Below are 21,181 nucleotides of genomic sequence, written 5' to 3'. Positions count from 1 at the left end.
GCTTTAAAATGTGCCATTTCAATTGAGGGGGAATCTCTTAAGTTCTGATGTGGGCATTCAAAGGCAAGCCTCATTGACTGCAATGGGAGTTACTTCTGAGGAGACACTAATGGGTTTGTTGGGGGAAAGAGAGGGAAACCAGTCCCCATTTTAATGCACAATATCTCTATAAGGAAGCTGTGAAGTAGTTACTTCCTAAGGCAATGAATTGGAGCCTCGAAATCGCACTTAAGGAATTGGGCTTCAAAATGTGCCATGTCAATTGAGGGGTTTCTCTGTTATTTCTGTGGGCACTCAGAGGGCAAGACTCATTCAGCATCATGGGAGGAAACACCCCTCGACTGGGGTCATGGTGAAAGACATGCCCCTAGGCAGGGCTAGCATACCCAAGGTCAATGAGGGCTTTGGGGCATATACCTGGGAGAACCCAACTTAAGGAAAAGAATCGGACTTTAAGCAGTCTCAGGAATCCGGTTTTTGCCTGATCAGCTCTGGGGTGGCTGCTGGATGGCCACGACATCATGTATCCCTAGACCTCAACATGCAGCCTGCTTGGAGTAAATCGCTGGTGGAAACACCCCCAAGGATTTCTGACTCCCAGTTGTTTAAAAATAGCAGCAACTAAATAACTCTTCCTCCACCCCCCCAGCCTGGGATTATACTGCAAAAAGGAAGAAAGCTTGGGGTAACTAGGAGTGGATTTTCATGTGGAAGGACTGTTCAGTGCTGGTACTGAAAACCAATTCCTGGGCTCAGAATTCTTTCATCCTTTGTGTATTTCTTATACACCAGGCTCTGGTTGCTTGATTTGGGGGTTCTAGTAAAAAATAAAGTAGATCCCAGAAGCCTGAAGTCTACCAAACCCTACTGTAGATATTACGTGTTGTTTTGGGATTCTAATCTTTTCCCAGAAGTGATGGGATAGTTCTTGCTGGAAATGAACTAAATGAATAGATTCATAATGCCAGTGATACCTGCAGTGGTAGTTCATGGGCTGAGAGAGAGGGGAAGGGACATACTGAGAGGTGGTATGCTATAATGGTTAGAATAGACTTCCTCCAACCTAGTGCCCTTGCAGTGTGTTAGGTCACAATGCCCACCATCTCCAGCCAGCACTGGCCCTGCTGGCTGGGGTTAATGGGAGTTGTAGTCCAACACATCTGGAAGGCTGTGTTAGAGCATCAGACTATGAGTGCGGAGGCTGGGTTCAATTTTCCCCTTAGCCATGAAGCTCTTAGTCCAGTTCCTCTCACTCAGCCTAGCCTACCTCACAGGGATCCTCTGAAGATAAAATGGGAGAGGGAAGAACCATGTCTGCCGTCCTGAGTTCCTTGGAGAAAGGGTAGGATGAAAATGTAATAACAAAACAATTAAAATAACTTTCAGTTGCTTCTCTGTCCTGCCAATTAGGTAGGAGACCAAGGTTATGGACAAGTATCTTCACTGCCTTTTGGAGCACTCTTACCCTTTCTGAACTTCTTAAAATGTTTTGCACGGGTAATGAAAGTAGTGTTCATGAATGTAGTGTACACCTTCAAAGCTATTCCTCCTGCTCAGCGTGTATGCGCTTGTGCATGGTATTTATGCCCTGCTTAAATTTTGTGATGTATCTAGGTATTTCAGTGTGGTTCTGCTTTGTTTTAGCAGTCTCTCCTTGAACTCAAGAACTGTCAAATTTTGTTTTGCCTGAAGGAGCTTTATCAATCACTTTTTTAAAAACTTAAGCAGTACACCTGGAAGTTCCAGTAAAAATTGCGATTGGTGCATAGTCCTGTTTGTCTGGCTCAAGGTATTGTGAATAATGCTATGTGACAAAAGTTACCCAGCATCCTAAACCCATCACAATTATTAGGAATTATTAGATTCCTAATGAGGATTTTAAACTGAAGATGGGAGAAACCTCCAAAATGAATGTTAGTGTTGTAGATTCATCCAGAACCCACCTAATGTTAACTTCTTTGGCATTGTATTGCCATCTGTTTTCACCCCTTTTATTTTATCCTTCAGCTCCCTGATTGTTAAATGTATGTTACTGTACAAGCAAGTATAATTTATTTGATTTACTTTACATCAAGTAGAAATCATGTTGTTAGCCCACAGAAAATTTTAGTAGCCTCCCTGTTTGTCCCCCGAAAATTTTAGTAGCCTGCCTGTTCACCTGTGTTAGTCATTTGTGGTACACACTGGCATGGAAGTGGGGGTGAGGAGAGAAAGAAACAACCCTTTCCTCCAAAGAGTCAGTGTGGTGCAGTGGTTAGACTGTTGAACTGGGACTGGGGAGATTTGGGCTCTATTCCCCACCTGGCCATGAAGCTCACTGGGTGTCTTTGGGCCAGTCGCTGACTCTCAGCCTAACCTACCTCACAGGGATGTTTTGAGGATAAGATGGAGAGGAGAAGGATCATGTAAGCCACCTTGGATTCCTTGCAAGAGATATAATAATCTCTTATTTAAAATAAGAGATATAAATGTAATAAGGATATAAATGTAATGATTGATTAATTGATTGACTGATGATTCTTGCCTGGCCCAACTAGAGACTATTCTCTGCTCTATCAATAGTATCAATTTACAAGCCCACTATAAATGAATGCAGCTGTTTTCTTAATTCTGTGCAAAATCGCTTTAGCTTTCCATTTTTCAGCACCTGCTAAATCTGTGTTTTGTTTTAATAAATGCAAGTTCTATGTACTGTGCTCGCTCTCCCCCCCTCCCCCCAACTAGGCCCTTAAAATACTATCAATCTTGCTCACAAAAACTGGGGAGACAGGATGCTTTCCATTCTGGAGTGTTGAATGCAATATAAAGTTTAGCCAACAAATCCTCAGCAGCCCTTGATTTGATTTGAGAGACAAGTCACCTGCTACTCTGCTAGTACTTGGAAGATTACAAACCTTGGAGATTTAGCTGAGGATTAGCAAATTGGAGAGTGTACATTATGTGGCCAGGCTTAGAACCATGATTGTCTCTTGATTCATTTTCATTAGTACTTTATTCAAAGACCGCTGGCATTATCTAACAATGACGTTTCAGGAGAATCTGTCAGGAAATTTTTTAACTCCTTTTCCAAAAGTTATTTTAAAAACTTTAGCTTGCAATGTATGCAACCCATCTTGAAAACAGTAGATCAATCAGAGTGCTGGGGCAAGATGACTTCCGATGCTACAGCTGCTGAACATAGGCTGTAATATGGTTCAGCGGTGCATTGAAAGAGGCAGGATGAAGTACAAGAAGTACATAACCATTCTTGAAGCAGCAATTGGGATCACTCCCCTTAATAAGAGAGAACTACTACCTGTAGTCCGACATGCAAACCTTTGGCAGCATCCAGGGTAAGTTACCTGTTGGGTAAATGAACAATTGTGAAGACAAATATTTACTCTGAGACAGAATGCAAGATAGCCTCATGCCTTATCTGCAAATGGGAGAACATGATTAAATTAGAAGTTGCAGAAGCTGAACGTGTTGACTGGCATGTGGGTTGTTGGGATAACTTGGAGACATTGTCAGCAATGGCATTTAAGCTTCTGTGCAAACGTTTGAGACAAGAACTTATTAGATGAGCCAATGCAGACTTGGAGTGATGGCAAAATCAAGTGGGAATGTGATGGATTGTTTTTTTATTACATTTCCTGCTCTAAATATTTAAAATACATGTTTAATTATTATATTAGAAACATAACAGGTTTTCTTCCTGGTAAACAAGAGAAACTCAGCGTGCTTAGGTTCCTTCTCCCTGCCTCCTCACAAAAAAAGGCTATTCAATTTTAAGGCCCTCACATTCTTACTGAACAGGATAATGTAAGGAGGGCTTCAGATAAGATGCTTTTGTACTCTAGGATGATACCAAAGCACATACATATGACATGTGCAACACATGCTGCGTCATATGTGGAGTGCACATGTGTGTGTGTTTTGACACTTGTCCTTTTACAGTACATGCAAACAGGGTCCCACTTCTTTCCTGGTCTCCACTTGCATGCATTTTAAAAGGAGGCAAAATACATACGTGTATATATTCTGAATCTGGCAGTTTAGGAGTCATTGTATTGGTGATGAATTGGTAGCATGCCAGTATCAACTGGAAAAAGTGTATTGGTCGACCAGACACTTCTACCTTGAAGGCTTGAGTTCAAATGTCATAAATCTAGTTCAGCATTAGTTGCCATGGGCTTTTCACCAGGGTGACCAAACTGCTCATTTACTTAGGTATCCTTTTCAAGAAATGCTGCATTTCTGTACGTTCTTCAGAGAAAAGCTGAGGGGAACACATGTTGTCTCAATTATGCTATCTTTTCCTCTTAGCACAGATCTAGTTTAAGGATGTGTAGTGGTTAGATTGTTGGGGTGGGACTGGGGAGATCTGGGTTCAAGTCCCCACTTGGCTATGAAGCTCACTGGGTGACTTGGGGCCAGTCACAGACTCTCAGCCTAACCTATCTCACAGGGTTGTTGTGAGGATAAAATTGGGATAGGGAATCATGTATGCTGCATTGGTCTTTTTCGAGGAAAGGTGGGATATAAATGTAAGAAATAAATTAATTAATTAAAGCAAACCTTCATGATACTGATGAATCAGGAGAAGAAATGGACTGATTAAGCTTTGCTGCAAAATAAGTGCACATTTGAAATGCAAGCAACTTCTTCTTTTTGTGGTGTGCTGGAATCCAGAGAAGCCCATGCACTTATACAAACCAGTTCTGTGTGTGTGTGTGTGTGTGTGTATGTAACCACAAACGGAGTTCTGTTCCTTTAGGTGGCAGCCTCTCTTGGCTTCAGAGAGGGCTGCTCCAAGGGCCTCAATTTTGAGGGAACCTATGTTGGGATGTAATGTGTTGCCTCTTACCTGGGAACCTGGAAAACCCTTATATCCATCTGGAACACTGTGTATGTTGACTTGGATCTTGGCCATTATTAAGTGTCTAATATGCTAGCTGTACAAGTGAAACACACACAGAAAGTCCCAGCCCATGGTTTACACCAGGGGAGAGCAACCAGCAGCTGAAGATGTTAACTCCAGCTCCCATCATCCTTAACCATTGTCCATGCTGGCTGGGGCTGATAGAATCTGGAGTTCAACAACATGTGGAAAGCTGCAGGTTGCCCACCTTTGGTTTACAATTTTTAAAAACACAGTCTGCACCCATTTTATGTTTTGTTTTGTGTTCTACGGCTCAGATGATTTACTGTAAACACTCTTACAGCTGAAATGCCTAACTAGAAAATGTCATCTCGTTTAGCTGCTGTTCAAGGCAAAGTGTGGATTAACTTCTAGGGTAGCTATTGATGGGCTGATAGCATGTGCAGGAGGGTTCTATGGAAAACAAATCTGAGTTCATCTATGTGGCCCATCACACCAGTTCCACAATCTATAATACATTGGCGTCTAATTTCTCCACCAGTGGATGACTGAGGTTTTTGCCCTCCCTCGGTAATTTTCTCCTAGCATTTTAGGCTCTAAATGATTTTCCAAAGTAGTGTTGATTTTTTAAATGTTTTGTTTTCAAGCAGAACCTCTCAAGATTGGACCTGAGTGCCTTCATTTGAATCCCATACTGAAAGAGCACAGACTCTGGAATCATAGGTTCACAGCTGAGCTAAGTGTTGTCTACCATGGGAATTATTGGCTGTGCTAGAGTTGAGACCAAGAATGCCTGCACCCACTGTGTGTGTGCGTGTGTGTGTGATGGTTTGTTTTATGTACACACCCAGGTTTTAAACATGCCATGTGAGAAACGTCACTGGAGTAATTAATGGTAACATTCCCTCTATCTTCTGGGAGGAGATAAGAATTATAATGACTGTATTTCTGAGACTCTTCATTGCACGTGGTTGTTTTTTTCACTTCTTCGGCACTGTTCAGTGTATGAGTTTTTTTGTACATAATGTTGTTAATGTCCCGGTGGTAAGAGGTGGTCTGGCCTGGGATATGAACCTGCACACCTAACAGCCAGACACAGCACTAAATCTGCTGCATGGCATATGGCCGTTTTAATTTAAGGAGAAGGAAGTGAGGTTGTGGGTGTATGTGTATTCCATGCTAAAAGAAAATTAAAATACTGGGCCCAGGCAACCTAAATTCAGAGAGAAGCTGGATTTTGCACCCTTTATAAATTTTGCAAATTGAGCAAAAGCTGCATAACTACATCTTTTGCATAATTCTACTAATTGTTATGCTGGTTTTACTAGTCATGAGTAACAGCGAGGACTTATGCGGGCTATTGAAGTAGCCTGCACAGATCCCTCAGCTTGCAGCTACTGGGAATTCATCCAGCCTTCTGAAAAGTCCGAAGGCATGGCCCTATCAAGCAGTGGAGGCTGGTGGCTCCGATGTCAGTGGGGCGGTGCATCTGCTCCGGATTGCAGCCAGAACCAGTCAGAACTCTAAAGGACCTATCCAATGTGCGAACCACCCCACTAACATCGGAGCCATCAGCCTCCCCTGCCCTCAAGCCTATTATTGCAGCCAAAAATGCTGGAAACTTTCTTTTGAGAAAAAAAGAAAGAAAAATGAAAAACTTAGACTTGGCTGAATTCATCACCCAAAACCATGTTCTGCACTGTTGGATACATATAACCCAGTATAAAATGTACAGTGTTGTACCTTAGAGATATCCCCATTTCCTCAGTTCCAGGATAGAAGTAGATAATCTATGTTCTTTTTTTAGGTTGTTCTTAAAGGTTGCTCAGGGCAACATGCATGATTGTCACCACCACCACTTTTATCCTCACAACAACCCTGTGAGGTAGCTTTGGCTGAGAGATGGCGTCTGGTCCAGGGTCACTGAGTGAGCTTCATGACTGAGTGGGGATTGCTATCCAGTCCTTGCCCAGCACATTAACAGCTACATCACACTAACCCTCTTGCTCATTTTGTCGTGGTAGAAATGCTAGAGGTATTAAAAGCACATGAGCAGTGCAGTCCTAAGCATGTTTACTCAGACGTACATCCCACTAACAGCATAATCTCATACACGTCTACTCAGAAGCAAGTCCCATTGAGTCCAATAGGGCTTACTACTAGGTAAGTGGGTATAGGGTTCCAGCCTAACTTTCCTGTTGGCTTCATGGAATAAAGAGGTGATGCATCTATCCTATAATGATAAAATGTACACTTACGGGCTAGCAGCACTTTGAAAGTAGTAAAATACAGACAGCTGTTCTATCCCTCTCACCTGTTGATATACGGTTGTGCTCTGATTAAACCTTACCTTCCTTGAAATGGAATGCCTTTGTTTTTGGAGAGGTAACAGTTTAGAAAAAAAACACAATAAATTTTTATCTCTTGACTCAGCCTGAAATTTTTACAACTATTTAAGATGAAACAAGGCTGGATATTTTTGTCTTCTGCAATTCTGCACACATGGAATTTAGTAGTGCATGGTTTAGGTCTCTGATTTCACTTCGTTTAAAACAAATGTTCAGTAGTCCCTCTTGTGCAGACTGTTCTGAAAATGTGCATAGAAAATGTGCATATGGAGATGATGTCAAGGCCAAGAGGGTGGGAAACTCCCTGCAAGTTTGCCTGTTCCTCTGTACCAGTCTCTCCTGAAGCATGTTGCACCTCCTGTCCTCTTTCCTGCCACTGCTTCTTTACCTTTAACAGCTACATGTCAAATTCCTGGGGCTCAATCAGAAATTCAACAGGTGCAGTGTGGATTTTAGGAAAGCTGATTTTAATAAATTCAGAACAACGATAAGGAAGGTCCTATGGCAAGTGACTCTAACGAGAAAAGGAGTCCAAGATGGGTGGGAGTTTTTAAAAAAGGAAATTCTCAAGGCACAATTACAAACAATTCCAGCAAGAAAAAAAGGTGGAAGACAACAGAAGAAGCCAATGTGGCTTCACAAAAAGCTTAGAGATGAAAACAAAAAGTACACATATAGGAAGTGGAAGGAAGGCCAAGCAACAAATGAAGAGTACAGACAGGTAGCACAGAATTGCAGGGATGGCGTCAGGAAGGCGAAAGCTGAGAACGAGCTTAGCGAGGGATGCTAAAAGCAACAAAAAAGCTTTCTTCAGCTATGTGCACACATGTTTGGTGTGGAGCCTGAAGGCAGCATAGTGAGTCATCTCTTTTGAAAGGTAGGTCTGCAGGTAAAGAGGAATTAATTCTGGAAAAAGTAAATAAATGTTTAAAGATTAAAACAAAGATCATTAAAGTCCTTCTCTTCTAATTTCATTACATGTTTCCTGTAGCTATCTTGTGAATCAGAAGATGGATAAATTATTATAAGGATGTATAAATATTCGTAGGGATGTATGAATATTCATACAATATTTTTGCATAGGAATAAAGGCTGAGAGTTCCTTGTTAGCAAAGTGTAGCCCAGTTCTGTTTAGGGTGTGGCAGGAAAGGATCAGATTCCAAGCAACAGATTGTTTTGAATGAGGGTACCAGGATGTGAGTTACCCTTTTAAGGGCACCATGTGCAAGGAGTGGATGGATGAAAAAAAAAAAAGCTCCAGAGAGAGAGAGAGAGAAGCATAGCTGGCAGGCTTGGAATTAATTAAGGGTTGGAATTAAATGATATATGTCTAGACTCTGGGGGAAGCACCTGCCAGGCACGGAGACTGAACTAGCTAGGTGGCTGGGGGGAATAGGTCAGTGGGTTTGGAATTGCCTTTGAGGTCATTAAGTGTGACCCACATCTATGAAGTTTTGCAGAGTAAGTTTTGTCTGGCCACAATTGAGAAAGACAACTGCAAGCTTTAAAAAGGAGTTTTACTTAATATGAACAGGCATCTTGTTATGACTAAAACAGGCGAAGTTGGTAGGCAAAAAATAAAACCAAAACCAGCACCCAACTCTCTACATAAATTTACCATTTAGTAGCTTTCCATCCAGTTATTTTTTCCTCCACACAGTGTTTTTTTCTAATGGCTGTTGCTTATTCCAACATAAAGAAGTTAGGATTGAATACCTGTTGTCAGAGAAAGGCCCAGCTGAACAGCATGCCTAGGGCAGTGTGGAAGGGCTTGTTTTGAGACAAGGCCCATTCTTAGAACCTGTTTCCAGGGCCAGAATTTGTTTCTAGAGTATGTGCAGTAGTAGCAGTTGCTCTAACTATATGCAAAACGCCTTTTCCCCACCACTAACCACACCTTAGAAGCGTGGTGCCTGTTAATCCTCTCCGTATTCCAAGTGGGGTGGCCACATGTCCTACTTTACAGAAGACGGCCATGTATTTGAAGTCTGGTTTAAAAATAAAGAGCCATAAGATGGGAGAGCAAGGGCCTTGAAGTTGCCTATCAGTAGTTAGAACCTGGGCAGCAGACCAAGCAGCAGGTACACGGTCCTTCTCACTGTGGTGAGATGTATTGATATTTTATTTCAAAATAAAATATCAGTAATTATTTCAAAATATGCATCTATAAATGTAGTGGCATATGTGAATTTTATGCAAATCTGTATCCTCATTTCACACATTTCCTCTTTTTTGGCAACATGTAAGTGGCCACCCTAGTTCCAAATGTGGTAGGCTTTGTGGATTTCTAAGGTACGCTATAATTCACATTATAGTGTATATGGATTCAAGTCCCCTTCCCTCAGTGGCCAGTACAGGTAGTAATGACTAGAATATGCTTCCAACACTCACTCCTTTGCCAGGTCCCATGCTTCTTGCCAAAACAGATCTGCTCTTACCTCTGTTTGGCCCAGAACCTTTCTAACAGAATAGGAACACAATGTACCTGTTCAGACGTAACATGGGGAAAGGTGGTTAAGCTAACCTCGGTACATGATGGTTACTTAGCCTAAACTAACCATGCCACATGCTCCTGCCACACGTGCATGGAACCATGGCCCACAATGTACTTAGCGTAACCGCTCCCTAACCACCCCCCATCCTGCAAAACCCTGCAGCCCTCTGGCCGGGCCGCCATGTAAAGCAGTGGCCTCAGCAGAGCAAGCGACCATCTTGGGCAGGTGGGGATGTTTTTGCTTTCTGCAGCAGCTGCAGGTGTTTGTGCCCGGAAGTGCGGAGCGTGGGATCGAAAACATCTTTGTTCCTCACATGCTTCTCCAATTTTGTACTGTGGGTGGGAATGGAGAGCAAGGAGGTTGGCTCTTGGCTGCTGCATCATGTGTTGCTAGGCAGATTTCGACCATGGAAATCTCACACACTGGTAAGAGCGGCAGGGCTGTTTTCTTGCCACAGAACTCTATGGTAGTGCTCAGTTAACCATGGGGGTCTGATGGACAACATGCTAAGCCACAGTAGTGGCTGCTAACCCTACTGCAGCACGTGGTTAGTGAGCATGGTTACACCGTGGTTATGTAGCCAGCATGGTTTGAAAAAAAATCCCACAGACAACACGCTAAGCCATCATAGTTAGCTCAAAACGCTTAATCATCATAGCTTAGCATTATGTATGAACAGGGCCATTGTTTCACAGGAGTCTGTTGCTATGAAGACATTGCACCGATACCTCAAAAATGTGGTATGGTTTTAACAGGTTCATAATCCATTCTTATTATGTACTTGAGTATTTAAAAAAAATGTTTTAATATGAATGTTCAATACTAAGCACAAAGAGAGAACATCGAGATTCTGTCAAATATAGCAATTTTATCTGTTTCATTTGCTAAGCAGAACTGTTGCTGTGAATATGAGAATTACAATTTAAAAAGATCTGCAAAGTCTTCCATGTTTAGTATTTCAAGCTTAGCCTAAACTAAGTTAGTTGCACTGGACTTACCTTGTCATGATTTCATTATTATTATTATTGGTTTTAGGGAACAAAGAAGGATACCGCCATCTCCTTGTGAGTGGGACTGGGAGCACAGCTGTAACTCAAGCCCAAGATGCATCACAGGAAATAGACTGAGAATACTGAAACGAGGCCTTCCTCACCGGGTACATGTTAACAGAGCCATAAAGTTAGTTTCGGTCAACAGCCCGAAACACTTAAAATATTGCAGCTAATCTTCTACAATGTTTATATTTCATATTTATGTTCCAACTAGTTGCAAAACTTGATCATGGGAGTTCACAGTAGTATAAACAGTAGTCTTGAAAATTCAGGACATTACATAAAAGTGCACCATTATAAAGCAGTTGATGAACATAGCACCTGGCATAGCACTTTTCATATACAACCATGTTCAAGTGAGCCCTTCAAAAGGACTTTCGAAACCAAATAGCCTTACTATAGGTTGAATCTAGGCTCTGCCTTCCGCGAGAGGAAGGGACCTTCTGCGAGAGGAAATCTCTCTGCACAATATTTGGGGATCCCCCCTCCATGTCACACTACAAGTCAACCCATTCAGCAGGGGCTCCTGACTCTGTATAGCATTTTCAGGTGGGAAGGTGGGGGCAGTGAAATTCACTGCCACCAGTGCAGTTGTTCCAGTGTAAATATGGATCCATCCCCTGGTTTCTTATGCTGAGCTGTATCTCCTTGGGCAACGTATTCCAAAAGGTTAGGGCCACTACCCTGCAAAAAGTAGCTCTCTGTTTTTTTAAACATATTTGTTTGTTTTATTTATTCATTCCCACTAGCTAAGGAAATTTGAAGCAAGGCCATCTCTGAAAGTCTTGGCGTAAAGTGGCTGTAGAACAGTGTTACGTAACTCTTTAGGTCAGCCTTCTCCAACCCAGTGCCTTTGAGATGTGTTGGACTACAATGCCCATGCTCAATGGCCATGGTGGCTAGTAGATTATGGGAATTGTAGTCAAACACATCTGGAGGGTATCAGGTTGGGGAAAACTAATTTAGGTATCAGCTGCTCGCTCCCCTGCACATGCACTATTGACATAACATGCTGGTATTGACGCAGTGCAATACAACGGCTGGGTTCACACAACACCCCACACTTGAGGCTGAGTGTGGGTTGTCATTGAACTGTGGGTTGTTGTTGAAATGGTTTGTTAACCACAAACAACCCAGAAAGAGAACCCATGGTTGGGTTGTGAACTGTGGGCTGTTCATGGTTAACGAAACATGATTTGTTAGTGTGGTTTGTTAGTGTCACACCTTGTGTGAACCCAGTCAGTGGCTTTCCTTTTCCCCTCCAGCCACCAAGTCTAAGAAGATTAACAGAGCAATTGTATACATGTCTACTCAGAAGGAGGTCCCATTGAGCTTGGCAAGACTTACTCCCAGGTATGTGTGTATAGGACTGCAGCTTAAGCTGTGTACACAACATTGAAGGAGTTCATCCCCTTGAAGCTGCAAAGGGCTAGTAGTTCTTCTAGGCTAGGAGAGGAGAGCTCACCCCAGGTGAAAAACAAATTACTGGCCAGTGACTGGGTTCCTACAAAATGACAACCCACATTCAAGGTTGAGTGTGGGTTGTTGCTTAACCATGGGTTGTGTTGTTGAACCATGGGTTGTTGTGTTGTATGAACCCAGCCATGCTAACAAATGATGGTTCGTTAACCACAAACAACCTACAGTTCACAACCCAACAACAAACTATGGGTTCTCTTCCTGGGTTGTTTATGATTAATAAACCATGCAAGTGCAGCTGGGTTTATACAACAACCCACAGTTCAATGACAACCCACACTCAACTCATTCTCAAGCTTGAGTGTGGGTTGTCATGTTGTGGGAACCCAGCCTGTGAGTCACTGTATGAGGATGACTATGTTAATGGACTAATCCAAGTACATTCTAGAATCATAAAAGGTAAAAAGGTAAAGGTGTCCCCCAACCAGTCGTGTCCGACTATAGGGTGTGGTGCTCATCTCCATTTCTAAGCCGAAGAGCCAGCGCTGTCCGAAGACGCTTCCGTGGTCATGTGGCTGGCATTACTGAACACCAAGGTGCACGGAACGCTGTTAACTTTCCCACTGAAGCGGTACCTATTTATCTACTTGCAATTTCACGCTTTCGAACTGCTAGGTTGACAGAAGCTGGGACTGAAGCTGGGAGCTCACTCTGTCACACAGCACTCGGGTCTCGAACTGCTGTCCTGCCGACCTTCCGGTCTGCAGTTCAGCGTCTTAACCACTAAGCCACCGCGGCCCCAGTAGAATCATAGAATCATACAATTATAGAATGGTAGGGTTGGAAGGGGCCTACAAGGCCATCGAGTCCAACCCCCAGCTCAATGCAGGAATCCAAGTCAGAGCATCCCTGACAGATGGCTGTCCAGCCTCGTCTTGAAGGCCTCCAGTGTGGGAGAGCCCGCTACCTCCCTAGGTAATTGGTTCCATTGTCGTATTGCTCTAACAATCAGGATGTTTCTCCTGATGTTCAGCCGGAATCTGGCTTCCTGTAACTTGAGCCCATGATTCCGTGTCCTGCACTCTGGGATGATCGAGAAGAGATCCTGGCCTTCCTCTCTGTGACAGCCTTTCAAGTACTTGACGAGTGCTATCATATCTGCCCTCAGTCTTCTCTTCTCAAGGCTAAACATGCCCAGTTCTTTCAGTCTCTCCTCATAGGGCTTTGTTTCCAGTCCCCTGATCATCTTTGTTGCCGTCCTCTGAACCTTCTCCAGCTTGTCTGCATCTTTCTTAAAGTGTGGTGCCCAGAACTAGACACAGTACTCCAGATGAGGCCTAACCAGTTCTGAGTAGAGGGGAACTAGTACTTCCCGGGATTTGGAAGCTATGCTTCTATTAATGCAGCCCAAAATAGCATTTGCCTTTTTTGCAGCCACAGCACATTGTTGACTCATATTCAGCTTTTGATCGACAACAGTTCCAAGATCCTTCTCGCTTGTAGTGTTGTTGAGCCATGTATCCCCCATCTTGTAAGTGTGCATTTGGTTTCTTTTTCCTAGGTGCAGAACTTGGCATTTATCCCTATTAAATGTCATTCTGTTTTCTGCCCAGCGCCCCAGTCTATCAAGATCACTTTGAATTTTGTTTCTGTCTTCCAAAGTATTAGCTCTCCCACCGAATTTTGTGTCATCTGTAAATTTGATCAGCATTCCCTGCACCTCCTCCTCCAAGTCCTTAATACAAATGTTGAAGAGCACTGGGCCCAGGACTGAACCTTGTGGTACGCCACTCGTTACCTCTCCCCAGTTTGAGAAGGTCCCATTGATAAGCACTCTTTGAGTCCGATTCTGTAGCCAACTGGGGATCCACCAGATCATTGTTTCATCTAGCCCACTTTGAGCTAGTTTGCTCATCAGGATATCATGGGGCACTTTGTCGAAAGCTTTGCTGAAATCGAGGTATATTATGTCCAGAGCATTCCCACGGTCCACAAGGGAGGTTACCTGATCAAAAACTGAGATCAGATTCGTATGGCAGGATTTGTTCTAGACAAATCCATGTTGGCTTCGAGTAATCACTGCATTGTTTTCAAGGTGCTTACAGATGGATTGCTTTATCATCTGCTCCAGAATTTTCCCAGGGATTGATGTCAGACTGACTGGTCTGTAGTTCCCAGGTTCCTCCTTTTTGCCCTTTTTGAAGCTAGGGACAACATTAGCCCTCCTCCACTCATCTGGCACTTCACCCGTCCTCCATGATTTCTCAAAGAGAATAGACAGCGCTTCTGAGAGTTCTTCTGCCAGTTCCTTTATTACTTTAGGATGTAATTCATCTGGCCCTGGAGATTTGAACTCATTCAAAGTAATGAGGTGTTCCTTGATCATATGCCTATCTATCTCAAGCTGCAATCCTGCCCCTTCATCCTGTACTTCGCCTTTGCCAGGGGGGTCATAGACCCTCTTTTGGGAGAAGACTGAGCCAAAGTAGGAATTGAGCACCTCTGCCTTTTCTTTGTCATCTGTTATCATTTTGCCATCCTTATTTAATAGCAGAACCACCATTTCTTTCCTCTGTCTTTCACTATGCACGTAGCTGAAGAAAGCCTTTTTGTTGCTTTTAGCATCCCTCGCTAACCTCAGCTTGTTCTCAGCTTTAGCCTTCCTGACGCCATCCCTGCAATTTTGTGCTACCTGCCTGTACTCTTCCTTTGTTGCTTGGCCTTCCTTCCACTTCCTATATGTGTCCTTTTTTTGTTTTCAGGTCATCTCTAAGCTTTTTGTGAAGCCACAAAAAGCTTAGAGATTTTTGTTGTCTTCCACCTTTTCTTCTTGTTGGAATTGTTTGTGATTGTGCCTTGAGAATTTCCTTTTTTAAAAGCTTCCACCCATCTTGGACTCCTTTTCTCGTTAGAGTCACTTGCCATGGGACTTTCCTGATCATTGTTCTGAGTTTATGAAAATCAGCTTTCCTAAAATCCAGGGTACACATTTGACTACACTCGGCTTTTGCTTCCCTTAGAACCAAGAACTCAAGTATAACATGGTTGCTTTCCCCCAGAGTTCCTGTAACTGCTACTTTATCTACTAAGTCATCTCTGTTGGTTAGGATCAAGTCAAGGATAGCCAATCCTCTAGTTCCTTCCTCTACTTTCTGTGGGAGGAAGTAATCCGCCATACAAGTCAGGAATTTCCTGGAGAGGCCATGTTTTGCAGAATTTGTCTCCTAACAAATATCAGGGAAATTGAAGTCCCCCATTACTACTACATCATGCTTCCTTAAAACATTGACTATTTGCTTTTCAAAAGTTTCATACTCGTCTTCTCCTTGATTGGGTGGCCGGTAGTAGACTCCCATGACCAGGTTCCTTTTATTCTTTGCTCCATTTATTTTGATCCAGATGCTCTCGATGGGGCTACCAAGCTCATCCTCCTGTAGTTCTGTGCAGAGATATATATTTTTCACATACAGTGCAACCCCACCTCCCTTTCTGTTCCTCCTGTTCTTTTTGAACAAGTTATATCCTTCAATTGCTATATTCCAGTCATGAGAGTCATCCCACCAAGTCTCAGTTATACCTATCAAGTCATAATTTCCCTCTTGTATTAAGTGTTCAAGTTCGTTCTGTTTGTTTCCCATACTCTGGGCATTAGTATATAGACATCGAAGACCATGTGCTTCATAGTGTGGCTTTCTTCCTACATGTGTCTGAAGACTATTATTGGGTGTTATTAGAGCTGTTCTCTCTGTTGCAGTGCATGAGCCTACATCCATTGTTACACTCAACTTTACATCTCCCTTCCCCGTAGGATTCAGTTTAAAGCCCTCCTGGTGAAGTTCTTCATGCTGTGGCCAAACACATTCTTCCCTTCCTTTGTGAGGTGCAACCCGTCCGTTGCCAACAGCCCATCTTCCAGGAAGTATAGCCCATGGTCCCAGAATCGAAATCTCTCTCGTCGGCACCACCTTCATAGCCAGTCATTCACCCGGAGTATTTTTCGTTCCCTTTCTATCCCTCTTCTAACTACTGGAAGGATGGATGAGAAAACTATCTGGGCCCCAAAGTTCTTGAGTTTCCTTCCCACCAAAGCTTCAAAGTTTGACGTGATTTCTTCATAGCTCCACTTGGCGGTATCATTTGTTCCCACATGGATGAGAAGAATGGGATACCTGTCAGTGGGCTTTATGAGTGCCTTTCAGGCAACCTTTCAGTCACGTCTCTAATCCGTCCTCCCGGGAGACAACATACCTGGCGAGTCCACAGGTCTTCGTGACATACTTGGGTCTCAATCCCACGCAGCAAGGAGTCTCCCACTACTACTACTCTTCTCTTCTTCTTGTTGTAGGCCTGGGTTTCATCGCCTCACTTTGACTGACCTCTTGCTCACTCTCATGTAGGTTCCCCTGTGATTCTTCCTCTGCAGGCTGTCCTCCAGTCTTATCCTCAAGTACCTGGAATCGGTTCCACAGCTCCACTGCTTCCACTGGTACAGAGTGGCGTCTAGTTCTTTTTCTCCTAACTGTCACCCTTTTCCAAGGAGTATCCTCAGAGCTGAAAGATGTTCTAGCCTGAACTCTTGTGTGCAATTTCCAGCATCCTTCTGCAGAGGATGGAGAAGGGGTGAGGGGAGACTTGCGGGACAGAAATAAGATAACTAAGAAGACTGGGGAGAGAAGACTGGGAAAGACTAAGAAAAAAATGGTGTAGAAAGTCAGGAAATAGTGCTGCCTTGAGCATTAGTTTTGGTGGAAAGGCCAGGATGTAAAATAAAATTAAAAAATAAAGACATACAGGCTGCAGTTATATACTTACTTACCTGAGACTAAGTCACATTGAACTTGGTAGGACATGCATCTGAGGAGACGTGCTTTAAGTGGGGAATAAGGTGTAAAGAGACAAACTGGGATTGGGACTAAGAAAAGGAAGGGGGAGCAGGAGGTATTTTAGAAGCACAGGCCTTAGATATGAAAAGTGCCAGTCTTGAGCTGCTCTGAGGTCTCAGACACACCTGATGTTTCCCATGAAGGTGCTGCCAGAACATTTTCCCATGGTGACTGATGCTCTCTCCTCATCATAGTGTTTGGAAGTATTTGCCATGTGTATTGGGTCCATCAGGTGGTAGGTCTTTTCACATGTCTTCCCCCATGGCCTACCAGTCACTAGGCATGCAGAGGAGTGGCACTGAGGCTTTCTCACTGTCATGGCCACAATATTTCCAGACATTCCAGTGGCAAGGAGGGAAATTGTTGGCTACAGAGAAGGCACCTTTAGGAGGGTCTTCATGACAAATGCTGTGTATGGTCCTGCTGAGCGCTGAAAACAAAACTTCCATTGGGTCAATATAATTCTTTATAAACAGCAACTTCATTCATGGATTACGTCATGTGCTGAAACTTTGAGTGCTTTGAAAACATCTATGAGGATAGGGCTTTTTTGTTTGGAAAAGTTCTGCTTATTATGTTGGTGACTTAAAAAGAAAAAGTGTGATTACTGTGAATGAAGAGATTTGGATGTCATGGGAGCTTGACTCCAAGTGACAGGATGGCAAGGGCAGCTTATAAAACGTCAAAGAACTGAATTTCACATATATGTCACTAACAATGAGGAGCTGTGAAAAAGAAATGCAATAAATTAGTTGCACCAAGTAAGCTAAAAAGAAACTTGAAATAGAATTTTGCTCATGGTGTGATTTAAACCAGTGTGTATCCAAGCTCTGTTACAGATGTCATTCTGACTCAGTACAAACCATGGTTTGCAAATTGGAAGCCACCATTGGGAACATGGGGGGATGTTGGCCTGGTGTTGAATGGGGTACGGCTACCCTTGAAAGACCAGGTCCAAAGCCTGGGGGTCATTTTGGACTCACAGCTGTCCATGGAGGCTCAGGTGTCAGCTGTGAGCTGGACAGCGCTGTATCAATTCCATCTGATACAGCGGCTGCGCTCCTACCTTCCTGACCATCTGCTCCCATTGGTAGTACATGCCCTGGTCTCCTCTCGTTTAGACTACTGTAATGCGCTGTATGTGGGGTTACCCTTGAAGATGGTTCGGAAGCTGCAGCTGGTACAGAACATGGCGGCTCGCCTGATTAAAGGCAGCTGCCGGCGAGATCACATCACTCTAGTGCTGAAGGAGTTGCACTGGTTACCAGTTGTTTTCCGGGCCGAATTCAAGCTTGTACAATGAGGCTTTCCTCTCCTCTCACCTGTCTGTGCCTCTCTCCCCCTACCTGCAGCCCCTAGAACTGCTGTGGAGAATTTTGAAGGCATGTGGGGGGCTGCAGGAAGGACAGGGAATCAGCCCCTCCTGTCTGTTCTGACTGTAGATGTTCTGTTTGTGGGTGGGACTAACTGGATGCAACCAAAGGTCTTGACAGCAATTGCCTAAAAGCTGTGGAATGATCTTCCCATTTAAAGCACAGAGCTCTACATACTGAGCTACTTTTAGGAAGAGTTTCAAGACCTGCATCTTTCCGTTGGCTGTTGGTTTGACATGCTGGGTGCCATATATTGACCTGGTTTGCTCATCACAATGGCAATTCTGTGGAAAAGTGAAGCATGCAAGCTGTGCTTTTGTTGTTTCCACTTTTAATTAACAACCCAGTTCTTTTGTGACATGCAAACCCAGAAACTCTTGGTTGCTTATGGGTTAAACAACCCAGAGTTAGCCCAACAACAAACTATGGTCAATTGCTGGATTAACTCTAGGTTGTTTAGCCCATAATCAACCCAGAGTTCCAGGTTCTCACATCATGAAATGACTCAGGAACGGGTTGTGGAAATGACAGGCGGAAAGTGGAAATGACAGGCGGGAGGCTTTGCTCATCCCTGGCAATTCATCGGTTAAACAACCAAGGAATTGCTGTCATGATATGTGAACCACGTCATCCCGTCTCGTAATTCAGCAGATGCTATTTTCATCTTGTGTTTTGTACTGTGATATGGCCATTATTTTATTTTGTAAGCTACTCTGGGAAAGTGGCACAAAACATTTTTAAATAAAATATTGTGGGAGGCCTTTCTTCCATACCAAATCAACTGAACAGCAAGTCTCCATGCATGTTAAAAATACATAGTTGAAATGGATTATTGAAATACGTATGGGTCTATAGTTGTGTCTACTGCTTGTACATTGTTTTTACTTTTTTAAAAAGTTATTTTTAACTAAAAGGTTTTTCAAATTTGTCATGTCAAAATAATTAAACCAACTCTCTCCCTATTGCTGAAACAGGACCATTCTGTATGTGTGCATCTTCGAGTACACAACTATTTGCCATTAATCATTTTCAGTGACTTGAGTAATTCAACAGCAGGATTGGCCAAACCTTCATCAAAACAAGATGCATCATAGGACATCTGTACTGCTGCCTAGTTTTGAAATGGACAGAAAGATTTTATTCATAAATGTAGTACTAGATAGCTTTATGTAATTAAACTTTTATTTTAACCTGTATTGTCATCCATGATTTCTGTACATTTTAAAACATTGCCCTTGATGTTTACTGTGTTAGTTAAATGCATATTTTGAGCTGGCAGTGCTTTCACACAAAAATCCATTCCTGGTTTCCCTCCTAAGTTTTCCTCATTTCCGCTATAGTTTAAATTGGGTTTATTTTTGCTGTACTAGTTTTGATGTAGAAACCAGGTGTGTGGAATTGCAGCAAGACTTGGTCATGCTGACAGCCATCTGCTCCACTGTTGATTCTTGTAAACATGGAGTTTATTCACATTAATAATTATTCATTGCCAACTATTATTAAGTTCTGTTTTGCTTATACACTGGGGTTTATACTGATGCATTCCATTGTGATTTGATATAATGTACTGAGGAGAGGGGGGAGTTTAGTTTGGAGAAGGTAGAGTATACATGTGATGTCCGATTATCCAGGTTTAAGATTTCAGCTGTTGCAAAGTGTGACATTCCTTATCAAGAGGGTGTTTGAAACGAAATGCTTTGGACAAGTTCATCAAAGAAATGTTCCTGTGAAACAGAGGTCACACTATAGCTTTGGTCTATGTCAGTGTGCCACCAAAAACCAGGGGATGGCATAAGTGGGGGTACCAGAAAATCTGTGTGTGTGTGTGTGTGTGTGTGTGTGTGTGTGTGAGAGAGAGAGAGAGAGAGAGAGAGAGAGAGAGAGAGAGAATGGGGTGGGACACAGAGGGGGCAAAGTGCATTTCTAGGTGCGGGGAGAGTGGCGGTTGTTCCACATTTCTGATTTCAGAAAGCAAAATGCCATTTAGTTCACACTGCTGCTCCCATACTAAAAAAAAGTCCTAGTGATTTTGATGGAGTTAAGCTTTTGATGGAGCATGCTTAGGACTTCAGTCTTACATTAATTCAGACATAGTCAACCTCATGCTGTCCAGATGTATTAAACTATAATTCCCATAGTCCCTCACCATTGGCCATGCTGGCTGTGGCTGATGGGAGTTGTAGTCCAAAGCATATGGAGGGCACTAGGTTGCCTGTGTTAATGTTAATACCCGTGTTAATGTAATGATAAAGAAAATCAGTCCTGAGTATGTGAAAAGTACCTTCAGGTAACCTCAGGGTCCTAATTGTGATGGGAGCTATTTATTGAAGGGCATTTGCCTCCCGCCCTTCCCTGGCGCCACCTACGGATAACTTCTCTTTAGGAGTGGCTCTGGTAGGGCTTGTGCCCCTAATCATTCACGTTTAGCATTTATATTGCACTTTTCAACCTTCAAAGTGGTTCACACATATTTATCTTGCTGCACTTCTTACAACAGCCATGTAAGAGGTAAGTGGGGTGAGGGAGAGCAGTTTGCCTGAGGCTGCCTGGTTGAGTTCATGGCAGAGGCAAGAGTCAAACTGGGGACGCCCTGATTTGTAGCTTGGTCTATTGGCTGCTAAGCCATTCCAGCTCCCAAGAGAGACAGAAGTAAGACAAACAACATGATTCAGAATCACAAGCCAAGAAATCCACCCCTGTTCAGGGGAGCACTGAGTGCAAAGAAGGCAAGTCAATCTGAACTCTGTGGG

At 43.2% G+C, this 21,181-nt stretch overlaps 1 protein-coding gene across 4 annotated transcripts in view; it reads left to right on the top strand.

Annotated features, from left to right (window-relative positions):
- Window positions 1–21,181, top strand: part of TJP2 (tight junction protein 2) — a 102,477-nt gene that overhangs the window by 11,047 nt on the left and 70,249 nt on the right. For 2 of the 4 annotated variants that reach the window (XM_084834339.1, XM_084834340.1), the window contains exon 2: window positions 10,740–10,860. The exons of the other annotated variants lie outside the window; for them this stretch is intronic. The gene's annotated coding sequence lies outside the window, so the exon portion shown is untranslated. The remainder of the gene's footprint in view (window positions 1–10,739; window positions 10,861–21,181) is intronic. 4 annotated transcript variants of the gene reach the window in all.

Source organism: Heloderma suspectum, chromosome 2 (genome assembly GCF_057233095.1).
Source record: "Heloderma suspectum isolate Gila_16-S chromosome 2, 16-S_ref, whole genome shotgun sequence".
In the NCBI taxonomy this organism is placed as follows: domain Eukaryota; kingdom Metazoa; phylum Chordata; class Lepidosauria; order Squamata; family Helodermatidae; genus Heloderma; species Heloderma suspectum.
This window is presented reverse-complemented; position numbering and strand designations above follow the sequence as displayed.